Raw genomic sequence first — 10,234 nt, forward strand, 5'->3', positions numbered from 1 at the left:
AGGAGTTGCTGAGCACTGTCCTGGGACTCCACTTTCCTGGGCAATCAGTAAGGCAGGACTGCGGCACCAGCTGGGCCTCCCCAGGGTCACAGCAGCTCCCAGAAGGGGCTGCTGGGTGTGAGCAAATGTATTTCACCAGTGATACAACAGCAGGAAGGGTGAGACACAGACACTGAGAGTAAAAAGGTGCCGACCAAAACAGGAATGAATTTCTTCACTGCAAAGAGCGAGAAGTCTCCGAGTAGTGCAGGGGCTGTGCAGTCAAGCACAGTCCTGTCAGTGGTGCTTGAAGGTGATGGTACAGGTAGTAGATACAAAAGAAAGGGCAGTGGGCAGTATTTTGGTCACGGTGCTAATCAGAATTGTCCCTGTTTGTCAGATCTACCCAGTAGCTGGGGTGCCTTGGCCTCCTTTGCCATAGCTCCCTTGGCCTGTGCATTTTGGAAATGTGAGAATTAAATTTCCCAATGACTCATGAAACAATAAAGAGATCAGTCTATCCCTCACAAATGAAAGACGCTAAGGGAAGCAGAAGCAGTTTCAAACTGTATAGAGGTCCTAAGCCCTCCATTTAGAAGTATTTGAATTGATGAACTTTGCTATCTATTGAGTTTCTCACTACAGCACTGTATTGACATTGCCAGTACTACTGCTTCTGCAAGAAGCACCTTGAACAAGGGCTTTGAAAGTATCAGTCTGCTCAGGAGCCAGACAGTTGGGAACTGAAGCCCGATATCATAAAGATATTAACATTTCATTTATTTGCAAACTGCTGTCTCTTCCAATGACCGTCTCAGGAATATGTCCAGAATTTCCACTTCCACTGAAGTCTGAGACTGGAATTGTATTCAGGATTATAATTCTGGTATGCACTGACAAGCTAGAAGAAGTCTGAAGGGAAAGTAGATGTAAGCAAGTAATTCTTGCTGTTAGAGATGTCAGGGTTATACAGAGAAAGGTGCCCTAAGATTTTGGTTTCCTTTAAGGGGAGACAGATGTATATGTAATAAACAGAGAGAAAAAAATTCTTGAGCCTCTAAAACACACAAACAAAAGAACCCAGATCCCTAATATGGCTCAGTGCATGTCTGTAACCAGTCTGTAAGCAGTTCATTGCCGTTGTCCTTCCAAGTTCTGGGATTGCAAACAATTTGGAAACAAATTATTTAGAGAGAGGAAAGGAAGGGTATGGCATCCAAAAGTGTAACAAATCCTTTGGAGCTTGATCTGGGGTGGAGGAAATACTTGGGAATGTCTCCAGGTCAAAACAAATCTAACATGATTTTGATTTAACAAGACCCAAACCCTGCTGGCCCTACTGCCAGTTCATTAATTGCAGCTACCTAGTGCCATTGCACTGCTGTCCTCTGGGAGTGTGCCTGTTGTGAGGCTCATGGGATTGGGATTACAGCTGTCCTGGGGAACGAAGGGATAATGACACTCATTTGTATGCACTTTAATTGTACAGTTGTTGGGTCTCAAAATGAGAGGAACGGCAAAACCTCCGTTTAACTAGAATTAGTTCCTTCGTATGAAAGGGAGAGAGACTTCACTTGATTAATTTAAGTCTGCTTCCTGCCTTTCATTAGCAAATAAAAGCTTCTTTGTATGCCGGGGTGGGGGGTGTGGAGGTAGAGAGAGGGAGATCAAAGGCTGCAGTTTTCTGCCGGGTGCTTCTCCGGATCCAGCCCGCGGGAAGCGCCCGGGACGCTGGAACTGCTGCGAGGGGACTCGGACCCAGATTGGGGCTGGCAGGTTTGTGCTCCGGGCTCCATGAGAAGTCTTAGTCAGAAACTATTTTTGTTTAAAGCATTTCTCACTCTCTGCATTATTCAAGACTTGAGGCCTTTTGCAGAGTCCCTCCGGCTTCCCCCTGCACACAAAGGCCATCTGTGCCCTGGCTGCCGGCCACTGCGGATGGCGAGGGCAGCTTCCGTCCTTCCCAGCCCACAGAGAGAACCCGGAACGCAGCGAGAGACCTTGGCACGGAGGAGTCTGATGCTGGGGACAGTGCAGATATGCCCCTGAGTTTTACCACTGCCTTTTGGGGATGCAAGTGTCTGCAGGAATCTCAATAGCTTTGTGCTTTAGATGATGCTGCATCCAACTTTATGCCAGACTTATATCTAACAAATGAAATATGAAGTTAGACTAATGCAGTGGTTTTTTATTTCTTTTTCTCCTTTTTGCTCAGGAAAAGTTATCTGCAAGAAGCATTTCTTAGAAAAGTCGCTCATCTTGGGGTCCTTTGTTAGTCTTAGAAGAACAAAGTGTCTGTTAAGTTAAGCAGACTGAGTGGTTTGTACAGACATGAATCTCCATTTATTCTCCCAGAAGGAGGTTCAAGACTATCTTCTAACTGGGAATTAAGGAAAGCAAGAATTTCTCTGAGATTTCTTGTGCTTTTGGAGAGGGGAGGCCCTATGTCCCATGGATGGTGCAGAACACAGTGAGAATTGCACCAGAGCCAGTAACCAGGCCAGAAGATTGCTGTTCTTGACAGTGTCCTTAGGACAAAAAGCCTTGGGTACTCATGTTGGTTAGGCAGACAGCAAAAGGATGTTGGTTGAATGATGGGTTTTTTAATCATGTCACCAATGTAAAGGTCACGTGAAACATGCACAGCACCAGTGAAGCTCTGTGAAGACACCTGAAGGAAATGAATAGAGCACTCTTAGCCTTTCCCTCCTTTAAATCCCAAGTGTCCATCCCTGGGCACCGTGGGCAGAAGGGGACATTGAAGCAGGGAAATGCTGAGCAGCTCTTGAAATCCACAAGACCCTTGCTGAGCATCGTTTCTGAACGCTGCTGCTCTCTGGCAAAGCACATCCTCACTCTGCCCTTTGGAGACTAGGATTGCTTTGCTCGGTCCTTAGCCCAGAATATCTGTGATCTGAAACCCTCTGTGGGGTGAAGAGGATCAGAAACAACACCGTGGAGCAGTGTTAAAAGAGATGCTTTAAAAAGTACACAGAAGGGAATGGGAATCTTGCACTGAATCATTTCCTACAGAAAGGAAAGTTGTGCACTGAACCCTCTTGACTTCACCATGAGTCACAGCCTCCCGGCCACGCTCTGCTCAGGAGGAGGGGAGTGCTGGCCTCACAGCAGTGACTCTCAGCTCAAGATGATCAACTGTTTCTTGAAAGTCTTCTGGAGATGAGTCACAGCTCTCCCTTTGCTCTGCAGCCTGTGAGCAAAACCATGTGATGCGGCAAGAGAGTGAAGGTGTTGGCCACGGAGCATCAGGCTTTTACTGTGGATGAAAACTGCCAGTCTCTTGTTGAGCTGTGCAATCTGTCAGCATGACAAACCCTGCTTCCCATTATTTTGGAGAAAAGAAAGGAAATTTCTGAATGGAAACAAATCAAATGTGATTTTACAATTTCAAATTCCGACAGTATCCAATATTTTTATTTTTAATGAGCTGTTAACCTCCATCAGAATATGAATGCAGTGAGTTCCTAGAGGTGGTGGAGACGTGTCTCTGCAGCCTGCTGTGCTCTGCAGGGCTTTCCATGATTCGAAGCTGCAGGGTGGGTGCCCCTGGGCACGTGCCTTAGGTGGGGTTACTCAGTGGCTGCTGTTTTAGAGGGAAGCCGGTCACCAGCAGACCAGGGGAGGTGTTATGGGCACAGGGGTTGCTCTGAGCTGCTGCTGAGCCTTCCTGTGGTATCAGGAAGGTACTACTGTGTGTAGTTTCTCAGACATAGGGGGCATTAGAAACCTTACTTAGATGGAGTAAAGATGATCCTTCAAATACATTGGGCCATGAGTAACGTTTGAGTAAGTGTGTGATGCTGTAAGGAAAAAAAGATAGTGGTCAGAATGGGAGAGCAGAGTTTCTAAAGGCTCCATCACATCTGGAAGTCTGGAAAAGATTAAGCAGCATTTTCCTCTGTGTTTGTATGTGCTGAGCTCTGCCACAGAGGAAGATGGCCAGAGGGAATGTTCCTTGGAGTGATAGCCCTGATGCACTTCACATGTTTGAATAATGCTCCAGTAAAACAGAACCTGGTCTGGGGCAGAGGTTTTGGGAATGCCATCCTAACATGGCACATCTCAGAGAGAATGGCTTTTAACTGAAGGACGTGGAATATGTGTGGAGCTGCAGCAGAACCAAGGAGTGACTCAGGTTGAAGCATGCAGCTGGAAATTTTGGCAGCACTAATGGAGTTTGTGATGAAAGACTGGATTAGGACTGGGATCTGGAACAAACCAGCCTGAGATTATCTGTTGGAAGTTCTTGAATTAACCTGTGATGTGACATTCAGCTTCCCATGGAGCACAAGCCGCCAGTCTGACCTCTCCCACTGGGCAGGGGACCCAGCAGGTGACAGGGTGGGTGTCAGCAAAGCTCGGGGACCCTGCAGAGAGGAGGTGATGTGGAGGATCCTGCAGCGCTCAGAGCCACAGCCTGCAGGAACTGCTGCCTGCTGGCTGCAGCAGAAGCACTCCAAGCACCATCGAGGTGTTGCATGGGCAAGGACAGCCCGAGCTGCACAGGATTAATATTATCACTGCAGATTAGTATTATCACTGCAGCTGGGAACCTGGAAATGAAAGGGACACGTACTGAGTTTAAATTGAGAATTGATACACGATCCCATGTATTACCAGAGACAAAATTTGAGTATTGAAAAGGGAGTCATATGGGGTGGAAGGTGAGCAGGTAAAACTCTTTGGTTTTCGGGGATCAGCTAAAGGAATGTGAGCTAAAGGAGCCAGTAAATAACTGAAAAAGATTTTGCCATGATAACATCTGGGAAAAGCACTTGTTATTGTGTTGACTATATTCAAGTCCTTGGTGTTTTTAAATCTGGGAGTTAGTTCACTGAAAGGTCAGCAACTGAGTCGGTGAGAGGGAATTTAAGGATGTCTCCAGGGAACGAGAAAGTCTCAACAGAACACGCCTAGAGCTGAGAAAGCCCTGCTGCCTGAAGCCATGTCTCAACAACCTTTCCCTTCTGCTGTGGCAGGAATGAAAAGATGAGCTGAATTTCTACTGTTGGTGTCAGATACAGATAATAAGTGTGTTCACTTTGGCTTTTATTGGTTATAGCAGGGGAGAAAAATGGAATATTTAGCTAGTGCTGAAAGAGGTAAATTAAAAGTGAAAACTCTCTCCTGCTGCTGAAAAACCTGAATTGCTGGCTTGAGAGGAAGCAAAGCAGAAAGGGCTTCTCTGGGCAGTGCTGCTTTATCTCCCTTGCACCAAACTGTGTGTTCAGCACTGCCATACCTGCAGCAAAGCACCAGGATCACTGAGGCTCTCCTCCCAGAGGTGAAAGCTTGGGAGCTTCCCTGTGGTTCTCTGGGGTACACACTCCACAAGATGGGATGGGGAAGGGCTAGCAAGGAGCTCTGAAGGTTAGGTCAGCAGAATTGGCTGTTCTTGCTCTGTAAAGGCCTTGAGACCTGGACATGTGGTGCTTTTAAAAGCAAAGAGAGTCCCAACCTCTTGCAGAATGAGCATCATGTGCAGGGTGACCATTTGTAAGCAGAATGAATGGCAGCATGTGCTGGGTGCCCTTCCACATCTCACAGAGCTGTGTGTGCTTAAAAAGGACACAAGCAAGACCTGCAGGCTGCTGTACAGACCAGAGCAGATGGGAGCAGAGGGCTCTGCAAGAGGGAGCAGCAGCTCCAGGGGACAGGGATGCTGCATGTGGTGTTCTCTGGTCTTTGTTTCCCTGCAGGAATGGGGACCAAAGTTCAGCTATTTCTGTCCTTGCTGGTACGTGTTGGAAGGCAGTCATCATAAGGGCAGGGGGTTTCCCAGAGATTTCAAATCCCAGTAAAATGTTCTGCTCTTTCCATCTTTGAAAGAAGCAGGGACAGAATGAACTCACATATGCAAACGAGTGTCTAATTTAGTGAGAGGTGAATTAGGTAGGCTTGCTGTGGATAGGAGCTACTCGTGGTCTGTCACAGAAAATATGTGATTTCCTCTCACACATCTCATCTGAGTGCTTGGACAGGGTGTGAGAGGGAGGATTGCATTTTCTTTCTCTTTTTTTGGGGTTTTAATTATTTCATTTTTTTAGCACAGCTGAATGGCAAATACATTTATTTCCAGAAATGGGTTTGCAGGAACTCCTAGGAGGCATTGCAAACACTCAGGCATTCAGGCACACCCCACAAAGAATAAATGGGGAATTGATAGATGTGAACAGACTGTGGGTCTGAATAATTGTCGTCCCAAATTCTCTCCAGGGAATGCTGTTAGACTCTGAACATTGTGGGAGGAGAACTAGGATTTATTTGGTGAAGATTCACTTACCATAAATAAATAAAAATAAATAAGTAGGCTAAATTAGTAATGAATAGTTCAGCCAGCTCTAATGCTAAATAAACATACTGAATTGTAATGAAAATACTAAAGCCTGTTTGAACTGGAGCTAGAAATCCAAGGAGAAATAACTGTGTGGCACTTAAATTAGCACTCACCATAAAATATAAATATATGATATAAAATATAGATTTTTTTTTTTTAACTCATGAGCTTTTAAAGATTCATCTGTTCCCTGTGTTTGGATTGCTCGAACTAGACACTATTCAATGCTATAGAGTGACATAAATCACTGAAGAGTTATAAAATCCCTTGATGTATGCTCTTGGACAGCAACTATATTTGTAGAGGCTCTCATGGGGATGCATTTATACTGATAGGAGGCTGTTTTGAATTCATACAGTTATCTCCATATAAAGCATTTTTATAGGATTTTCCACACCGTGGGGGGTTGTGCAACTTTAATTATACAACTCAGACTGTATTGGTAAAACTTATAGGCAGAGATAAGCCCTTTAGCAAGGCAGACTCCTGCACTTGAACTTAGAAGAAAATAATTTTCTCTTGTGCGTTCCCCCGAGAACAGCTGGAGAAATCAATAGCTGCTCTGGCAGGAGGGAGAGGCTGTGCCAGCCCAGGCACGAGCCCGTGTGGCCGGGGTGACCCACCTCCGAGGGGCTCCAGGCTGCTCAAGGGCCACCAAGCACCAAGCAGCCTTTTGTGGCAGCTTCAAACCATTTGTTAAACTCTGCAGAGCTGCACTGGAGCTACAAAATGTAGTGTGAGTGAAAGACTTAAGTGTCTGAATGAAACGGTGAAGTTGAGGCAGAGAAAAGCAAATGGAGCTCTCAAGAACAGAGTGTTTCCTCTGGGGAAAGTGCAGCTGCCCTTTTGTTGGGGGCAAACCCTTCAGGTGATGGGGTGGGACTGGCTGCAGGACTGCAGGGGCGAGTCCTGGCTGACGGGCTGGGGATGACCAGCAGTTTAGGTCTTGTTGGCTTGTTGGCCAAGAGAAACCAAAAGGCCCTGTGTCACTGGGGCTCAAGGAGCAGCTGGAAACTGCTATCAGTATCCCAAAGGTGGAAAGAAGTATCTCAATGTGCAGACTGGCAATTATGTGCCTCTGAGGGTGTGGCCAGTTTCTGGCAGTGATGGGGAAAAGAGCTCTCAGGAGTGAAGATTCAGTAGTTCACTTGATAAAAATAGGATTATCTCCATCCCTAAGTGCAGCAAAGCAGCTTTTAGGGGCAGAATATATCTGTGCTCTCTGACTGCATTACACAAAAGAAAGAATGTAAGAACTTAGAAGAAAATAATAAGGTATGTAGTATCCCAGTGTGAACTGAAAATGAAAAAATGAGAGAGCTTTTTGCTTTATTATAATAACATGGAGTGGAGTGAAAGAATGGCTCTGCATACGAAATAGGGTTAGGAGGATATTCAACCCAAACCTCCTATGATCCTACAACAGAGGCACCAACACTGGAGGCAGGCAGGAGAGTTAATGAATTAAGGTGCAACTAAAATAGATTCGTGGTCATTTAACAACGTGTCAGGGCTCCTAGAGAAATGAGTATAATGTATTTAAGTCTAACGTGCAAACAGCTTTAAACAGGAGAGAATGAGGGAAGGAGAAAATGGGAGAAGATTTATTGCAGCAAGCAGCTGAGGTCAACTTGCTTTCACAGGAGAACAGGAGAAGAAAAGGGCACACGTGCCTGGGGGTGGCTGTAGCACTTCCTTCTCCCCTCAGTAGGAAGTAAAACACATTGAGGAAGTATCTGAATACCCTTAAGGTGAGTTGTTCAAGTGCCTAGGAATGGTCAAATGGGGTTTCTCCTCCTGAATATTCCTAGAGCATCACTTTCTGCTGAAGCCAACAGCCTCACTCATGTCATAAAAACCAACCCCAGTCCTCCTACTCTGAATGTCAGCTCTGGGACTCAGCTGCCCAGCCAGCACTCACACGGGTTTGAGGTTTTCTTCTTTGGTTGATTGTTTTTTGGTGGGCAGGTAGAATAAGCCTGAGCCATTGACTCATTTATTTTTGGCTCCCCCTGCATGGTTTGCAGCTTGTGAGAAGTCGCTGTGTCTCTCGGGTTTGCTATCGAAGGACGATAACCATCAATCCACCTCAGATAGAACAGAGGCAGCCAGCCATTCTCTGCCTGCTGGGAATCCATCTCTGTCTGCAGTGGTACCTGGCTAGGTACTTCAAGAAAAGTATATAGAGCAGTATAACTATATAAATGTTACTTTTAAGCTCTGCCCTAAAGAGAAGTGGGGGGAATTCACCTGTGCAGGTGCCCAGGATGGTTTTAGGTTCGCCGTGAAGGTCTGGCTGGGTGCTGGGAGCGCTTTGGGAGATGTTTGTGGACAGAATACAAAGCCCCTTTTTGCTGAACAAGCAGCCACGGGCTGAGCCCTCTCTGAGCACAAAGCTTTGCCTTGCAGAGCTCCAGCACAGCTGGGTAGGGCAAAAAGTTGTCACTGCTGTGCTGAAGGATGAAGTCGCTCTGCCTTTTCCTTCCCCTCCCAAGAGCTGTTGTGCTTGGATCACCTCTTGTGGTGCCCCAGCCCCGCCTTCAGCGCCCCTGGACCTGCCAGGGCACCCTGAGCAAGGCATCGAGCGAGGGCCGGGGCAGCCCACGCTGCTGGCAGGGCTGATCCTCACACCTGCCCCGGGGTGTGAATGAATGTTCTTCATTCTGGCACTCTGCTCTGTGAAACATGAACTGGGGGAACTCTGGCATTTGCACACAGGACCCTCTCTCCCTCCATTTCCCCTCCATGCAGGGCTGTACCAGCTCTGCTGCTGTTTATGGTGAGGAAAAAAGGGAATAATTGTATTTCTTACAGTGATATTACTTTCTCTTCTCCTCTGAAAGCATGTACGTGCCTAAACAGGCTCTCTAAGGGCTGCACTTTAAATTATAGCTAAGCGAATACTATAAAAAAAACCCTCTCCTTTTTTAAAATTTTATTTTATGGGATTAAAATAGAGACATTAATTTCAACATTTAATGGTTTTACTGTGGTGATGTTCACAACCCTTCCATGTTCATTTTTTGTGACTTGTTTAGCACTTACTGTCAGTGCTGTTCACTGAAACAGCACGTTATAAGTGAGCAGGCTCCTAGATGACATGGATGATTTATAAATACTTTATACAGTCAGAACGTATTTATGCAGGACAACAATTTGTTTGGTTATTTCCAGAGGCTGAGCCACTAACAGTTACATTAGAGAGACAAAAAGGACTGAGCTTGTGCTCAAGAAGGGCTGCTTTGGGCTGTTACCCCAATGAATCTACTATTGCTAGATAAAAATAGATAAGAAGCTTGAGCTTCAGGCTTTGTCTGCTGCACAGATACTTAAGAAAAATGAAAAAAATCTTCGAAAAATGAAATATAAGGTCTTGTATCTTCTAAAGTTGATGTAACACTCCACTGATGTCATCAGCGCAGGTGATGCTTGGGAAGAATTACCGAGTGAGAAATATTCTTGCTCTTTGCTGTATTAATCAAGTGTTTGATTTAGATTTGTTAACGTACTTTATAAATCTCTGGTTTAAGTCTCTTATTTGAGGCAGTAAAGTAGCTTATGTCATAGAGCTAAGTCTAAAAATACATGTAGAAGAGCAACAGATGTAGACAAATGTAAGCCTGGTCCTGCTTTGGGATCTCAGCAACCAGACTGGGATCCCTGGGCCAGCCAGTGGCCCCTGCGCATTGGGATCCACCTGTGTAAATCTCCCAGCAGAATCAGTTTTGCTGTCAAACTCAACAAAAACTTGCCTAGATCACGTTTCAGTGGTGCTGCAAATCTCCTCCTGTGACTGAGTTTAGCAGGAGCCGCAGTGCCCAGTATGGCAGCTCATGGCTCTGTCCAGGCAGGAGCCTTACTTTGAGTTTGAAAATAATCTTTGTAGGTAAGCTGTGA

This window comes from Corvus brachyrhynchos, unplaced genomic scaffold, assembly GCF_000691975.1.
Source record: "Corvus brachyrhynchos isolate BGI_N302 unplaced genomic scaffold, ASM69197v1 scaffold5, whole genome shotgun sequence".
Lineage (NCBI taxonomy): Eukaryota > Metazoa > Chordata > Aves > Passeriformes > Corvidae > Corvus > Corvus brachyrhynchos.